This window comes from Pangasianodon hypophthalmus, chromosome 26 (assembly GCF_027358585.1).
Source record: "Pangasianodon hypophthalmus isolate fPanHyp1 chromosome 26, fPanHyp1.pri, whole genome shotgun sequence".
Classification (NCBI taxonomy): Eukaryota; Metazoa; Chordata; class Actinopteri; order Siluriformes; family Pangasiidae; genus Pangasianodon; species Pangasianodon hypophthalmus.
The window spans coordinates 16,712,975-16,719,782 of record NC_069735.1 but is presented as its reverse complement, the minus strand read 5'-3'; the positions used below and the strand labels follow the sequence as shown (position 1 = coordinate 16,719,782).

General features: G+C 36.3%; 1 long non-coding RNA gene across 2 annotated transcripts; it reads right to left on the bottom strand.

Annotated features, from left to right (window-relative positions):
• Positions 1-417: 417 nt before the first annotated feature.
• On the bottom strand, positions 418-6,748 carry LOC128317551 (uncharacterized). 2 transcript variants are annotated; one of them, XR_008301042.1, is made up of 5 exons: positions 6,542-6,748; positions 5,880-5,994; positions 4,688-5,297; positions 3,119-3,187; positions 418-2,425 (listed from the first exon to the last, which is right to left on the bottom strand). It is a non-coding gene; the product is annotated as an uncharacterized LOC128317551 (long non-coding RNA). The 2 variants fall into 2 exon arrangements; XR_008301043.1 differs by lacking the exon at positions 4,688-5,297 and having other exon boundaries at positions 6,542-6,690.
• Positions 6,749-6,808: the final 60 nt, after the last annotated feature.

Below are 6,808 nucleotides of genomic sequence, written 5' to 3'. Positions count from 1 at the left end.
CATTTCTCATCAGAAAATAATGTTGGACAGGCCACACCCACACGCAACAACAGTAGCAGTCAATTCATGCCTGTTATAGTTTAAATGTAACAGTTTATATCTGTTAGGAATTTAGATCAACTCCTCAAATCTGTTTATAAAGAAATGCAATAACCTCCGGCCTTTGGAACTTGGATATTTGAAAGGATTTTTAACAGAGACGATTATTTTAGTGGGCTTTGTCCTCTAGGACACACTGAGCGAGTGACACAGTAAACATTGGCACAACTATTAGCCAAAAAACTGACTCAATCAATGCCTGCACTGCACTTTCAGCATGGTATCTCTATAAAATAGTAAAAAAATGCAGCATATCCCAAGTTAGGAGTTAAGGAGAAAGACTAACAGCTATTGGTCATTTTGATTGAGAAACAAAAGGAAATGACAAACGCAAAGTTTATTTTTACATTCAGTGTAATTGCTCATAGTATATTACAAATGACTTATATACAGTGTTCCTGATTTGTTTTTTTTTTTCAGAATACATTAAATACATTACACACACAAATTATGCTCATGTCTAAAAAGTAAACAGCAATAGCAGATAAGCTATAAGTCTTTTCCCTTCAAGTCCTTGTATTGAGGTCTTAACCAAATCTTACAGATCTTACAGACATTCAGCAGCCATCCAGACACATTAATATTTTTGAAAAAGTGGGTTTTTCCTGTCCAATTTCAAAGGAATTCTCATCCTTTGCACTTTCGCAAAGGTCTCTAACCAAGCGAAAACACAATCGATTAGAAAATACACACATGACCCCACCAGGCCATTAGGTGCAATAGTAGGTCAACCTGTCACATGTAAAATGCCTCAAGAATAATGTTAAGAGCTGTGTATTGAGTGGTAGAGAAGGACAAATGTGTAAAAACACCAACATGACCAAGAATTATGACAAACAAATGGGTGGACTGACAATGAGGTGGAACTACTGCTTAAGATTACACTAGAATTCAAAGTGTTTACAGCACTGCCGTGGAGGAATCAGGAGCAGTGCAGCACGGATCATGTTCTGCCACCTCGACACGAGGGTGTAATAATAAATAAAGCAGAAATAAATTGCAAAGAGAGACCACAATGTAACCACTTGGTCAGCAGTCATGATAAACAAAGTCCTAGTACATGCTTTTTTCCCCGTCTACACAAAAACAGTGAAGTTTTCTAAAGATTTCTCCACCTTGGAGAGCATTTTCGAAAAGAATCGTTTTCAGTGACACAAAATGCTGTTTTAATGTGGACAAGAGACCAAAATGCAAGGAAAATACTGTTTTTATATTTTATATATATATATATATATATATATATATATATATATATATATATATATATATATATATATATATATATATGGACAGGGTCTCAGAGGTGCCAAAATTTCTAACTAGAACATCCTAATAGGCAGAGAGAGGGGGGGAAAGAAGAAAGAAGGAAAAAAAATAAATAAATAAAAATAAAAAATTACCCTAAGCATATGGCAGTGGATGAGACGGATTTTTTTTTTTCTCATATGTAAGCCAAGCAACAGCAACAAGCAAAATAAAAAAAAAACAAAAAAAAACAGCAAGGTAAAAGTCCAGAATGATGCTACTTGATAATTAGTGGCTCCTCCGTTTAATAATCACCCAAACAGACCACAGCCCCGCCCCCTTATTTCTTTTTGCTCAGAAGTATTGAAAGTAACTGCTACCAGAACCAAATCTGCATTTTTCACATCCTGCGTCCTTTCCCCTTCAGTGAATCAGCTTTTCATTTGAGTAAATTTTTATTCACTGCATTAACTGAAAAAGCAGAAAAGCACAGTTTTCATCTGTCTCAGTATCGCTGTAGCAATATGATTTTCTTGTCGGTCAAAAATCATAAATGCTGCAGCGAAACTGTAAATTTTGGCAAATCTGGACACAATGATAAACACACACACCTCGGCTTCATAAACAGCCATGACCAAGAATTGTATGGCCAATAGAGAGAGAGAGAGAGAGAGAGAGAGAGAGAGAGTCCATCAGTGCTTAATGTACTCTATTATGGAATACATGGAGTTCTAGCTTATCAAGTGTGGTTCTAGAATGGAGCAGAACCCTGTTAGATGCCATTATTGCATTATAAATAGAGCTTTGATTTAGAATGGCATTTCTCAGTTCAGTCACACCGTGCGGTTAAAGGAGTGGCTCAGATCAGTCGCTCCTCTTTGGGCAGAGGCAGCGGGAGGCCTGGTTTCTCCGACTCCTGGCTCTCGGTTTGTTTTTCCTCCTCTGCGCTCGGCCGGTAGGTTCCCTCGGTCTTGCGTTTCCTGCATAGCACACACGCCATCAGCACCGTGGCCAGAGCAAAGAGCGTGAAAAACGCCAGGACTGCATGCACATCAGTCAGCGTCACTGCCACCATGGTCCCCTAACACACACACAAACACACACACAACATGCTGATGAAGATCAACTAACATCATCTAAAAGTGTCATTTCAAATGAAATTTAGAACAAGAGTGTACGCTAATGGGAGAACTCTCCAGAATGAGAAGTTTCTGTCCTATGTTAGCACCACAGGAACTTCTGACTACGTAATGCATGAGGTTGATACTTTTATCACTGGTAGGTTACGTGGTAGGACATCCTGGGAAGGTTGTGATTAATCTATCAGTGGTGTGCAGTAGATAAAACCCTACCCCTATAATTCCACCCCAGGAATTAAAACAGTGCCTGGAGGCTGGACTCAGCCCTTGTTCCTATGGTGGAAACACACCTAAAGTTCACGAACCCCTGAAAAAAGTTCCTTGGTTCATAAAAAGGTTCCTCTTCAGTTTTTTGGGGGGTTTTTTTGGCCACTGTAAGGCATAAGCAACATTACTTTGGTGGAGGGGAAAAGCCAGAAGTGAAGTACAGGAGTTCAATCTTAAGACTGAAAAAGACCCTGAGTGACCTCAGTGGAGAGAAATGATCAGATCCTCCCGTGTTGTTCAGGAGAAAACTACATGACCAAGTGGGCAGTCATTTCCAGAGATACACAGCATATTAGATTGTTAATCCGTGTGTGTGTGTGTGTGTGTGTGTGTGTGTGTGTGTGTGTGTGTGTGTGTGTAAGACTCACAACAGGCGTTGTGTCCTTATGAAGTCATTCCTCTGACATTTTCATTGCAGATGATTTTCCCCCTGCAGACTGGGAAACACACCACGGTTTCATTCTCACATTCACACACAACCTTGAAAGAGTCCAGTGTTAGAGAATTACTCATCACCGATGTGGTTAATGATTAGTTTTAATGAATACACTGTTTTACCGGCACGAATGAATGCACTCTTATTAGAACGACCGCCTGCTAAACCTATTTGCTCATGTGCATTTTGTTTAAAGGATTGTGATAACACATGGCAACTCTTATTAGTACTAATCAAATATTGACTAGAAATGATTGCTGATACTGTTTTTAAGCTGCTAAGAAATAGGTTAGTGAGATTCCAAGTACAAGCGATATGAAAATATGACTTTTATATTGAGACTTTTATATATTTCATTCTGTTTTCAGTGCGTTCAGTACTGTTTGCATTTCCTCTTTATGAAATACTCTTACAATGTATTTTATCACAAGTTTTATATAAAAACTCAGCCAGAAGCATGAGCTCCCTTTACTACTGTGACCATTGTGTCACTAATTAGAGATCTACACCAGAATCAAACTGATGTACTCATCTCTCAATATGTTTTTTTGTACTTAGTGTAAAAACCTGTGTAATTAAACTGAGCTATATCTCATTGAAAGAAAAAATATATTTGGGTCAGTGTTGTATTTCTCCTATTGGGAGTGTTAGCATGAAGGGTGTGTGCGTGTGTACGTGTGTTTAAAAAAAAAAAAAAAAAAAAAAAAAAAAAAAAAAAAATGTCCCGTGGCATGCAGATAGTCTCCTAATCTCATATCTAGTGAACATGTTTTTTCACATTGTTCAACACCTGACCCACCTAAAGGCAGAAATACTGTACCCTAAATATTATCCATCAAAACAGAGTAATTATTTTTAAATCAATGAATAAAAGGTGTTACACTGGAAGGTGTATGGTTTGCCCTGATAACTGACTTGATACATCGCTTGCTTTCAAAAATGCTTTTTTAAATTTGCAAATCATATTTTTTTGTATTCCATTTAAAAAAAAAAAAAAAAAAAAGCATAATTATTATTAATATAATTGGGTTATTCAACTTCTGGCCATCAGGATCATGCAATACCTTTTATTTCATTTTTATGCACCGCTCAAATCAGAAATAAAAAATAATTAATAGAATCATTTATATATTTGCTTATTTATTATTTGTTATTGTTTGATCAGTTTGAATAGTACACAGTTGAAAAGCGCCCAATCTGGCAACACGTGATGCAGGTTTAAACTATGCTGTGGGTCCTGTTTGGCGGCGTGTTTGCGTCACTTTTTAAAACTAATTTAAAAACCAGTTTGTTTGTTTCGTTACAGAGAAACACCACTGTTTTATTTGATTAAAATATTTTTTAAAAATAAAGCAACAGAAAAAAATATATTAATAGGAGTCACTCATGTGCCTCTCTCTCTCACACACACACTCACATTCACTCACACACACACACACACACACACACACAGTGTGGTTGGTGAGGTGTATAAAAATGAACACACTGTATTTACTCTCACCTGCAGGCTGACTGGCTGTTTCTCCTCTACTGAGTTTCCTGACAGAAAAAAGACCACTTTTTTTTCTTCTTCTTCTTTTTATTTTTCTTCTTCTTTTTTTTTTTTTTTTTTTCTTCTTAACTAAAACATCCGACTCGATTTGCTTCGACACGTTCAGCCGAAAGCGTGATTTCGGTTTGTTTAGCTTGTTTTTAGGAAAGCACGTGAACTTCCCGCTTACCTGTTCCTCATGCAAATGAGCAGCATCACCTGTCTGCCAGTCACGTGGTGCAGAGGGCGCGCGCCATTACAGAGCGCGTTCACAAAACACACCCCAACTTTTCTTAATAACTCAGTAATTTTATCCTACAGACTGAGCTGATGGAGATTATTCTCTCACACACACACACACACACACACACACACCTTCTTTCCCTCCCCTCCCTCCATCACAGGTAACATTAGCATGACCTCAGGCTCATTTAAACTTTTATTTCTGATACAGCACTCTGTGTTATAATGTCAGCATGCATTTTATAAATTAGAGCAATGTGATTGCTTCCTGTTCCTACCTCTGATGCATGGACTCTTTCCACATTTTTATTATTTTTTCCCCATACCTGACAGTTTTCTAGATTTAGACAAAACAGACATTTTGAATATTTATGTGCAGGTGCAAAACAAACAGCACACAACTCTGATCAACTTTTCCTTTAGATCAAAACCTGCAAATAAATGAACTCAGGTCTCTTATCTAGATTCTGAGCACAAGACACATAATTTCCTATGTAGTTATTAAAAAAAAAACAAAAAAAAAAACCTCTAATGTGTACTTTTATTCATTTGGAATTTAAATCTGAGCAGTTCAGGGTTAAGGGTCTGAGTCAGTCACACTGCCTCTGTGGTAGTGCTGGGAACTGAACACACTCTCTCTATCTCACACACACACACACACACACAAATAAATAACTATTGTTAGTAATAAGAGAATGCAGCAGCATGTGATTGAACCTGAAATTGAGCAGCATGCTAAAATCAGTGTTTAAATGCTTCTGCAAGGTGGAAATCTTCATCTTCAACCCAGTTTCAAATAATAATAAAAAAAAAAAAAAAAAAGAGTTTTCATTTGCTGACCCCAATACAATCAATAACGGACTCCTAGTGGAGAGTTCCAAATGATCAAAGGTTAAATTGACATAAGAAGCCTGCCTACCGTAAATCAGCTGATTTATGGTAACTTTGCTTGATTAACCCTTCACGTGCCTCGGGGCAGCGTAGCCAGTGCAAGAAGATCCCTCAGGCCCAGGAACGGGTCGGTACATTCCTCCCTGAAATGATATCAAATAAGAGTTATTATGCTGGATACCTGACTGGGCAAAGACCGTATGAGGTTCCTGTAAATGTTTTGGTTGAGAGGAGTGGAGTGGTCTATATCACAGGCTGAGCAAACAGATTTAAAATATGCCATAAATAACTAACATACACAACACAGCTTTAATAAATAGTTTGCAGACAAATATGCTTACAGAAAAGACAGCTTTAATAAATGTTTTACAGACTGAAAAATATATTTATAGTTAAAAACTGCTTTAGTCAATGTATTATAAACAGAAAAAAATTAATTTTCTATAAATTTAATGTTTTTTTTTATTTAGTAAAATTACAAACAGAAAAAAAAAAAAAAAAAAAAAAATATATATATATATATATATATATATATATATATATATATATTTTTTTTTTTTTTTCCTTAAATCAATGTAAGAAAAATTAAGGAAATAAACCCTGTAATCTGCAATAATTTACAAACAGAAAACACTACATTAATAAACAGTGTAGAAATAAATATATATGATATAAGATGAGGAAATCTACCCTGTAATCTGTAATTTAAAGAATTATAATTAGTTTTGGGGAAATGTTCAGATCCTTGTATCACTTCTCTTTAAAAATATAAATGTTAGCTGCCATCACTGCACAGGTCTTCTTATAAGTCAGAGCATTTGTGTGTGTGTGTGTGTGTGTGTGTTTAAACTTTGCTTATTGCACAATATAATGTCGAGCATAAGCAATGAGGAGTAGACGTCAGGATTGAGCTTATCTCTGAAGTTTGTTTTTTTTCCATTCTGTTGAAACACCACT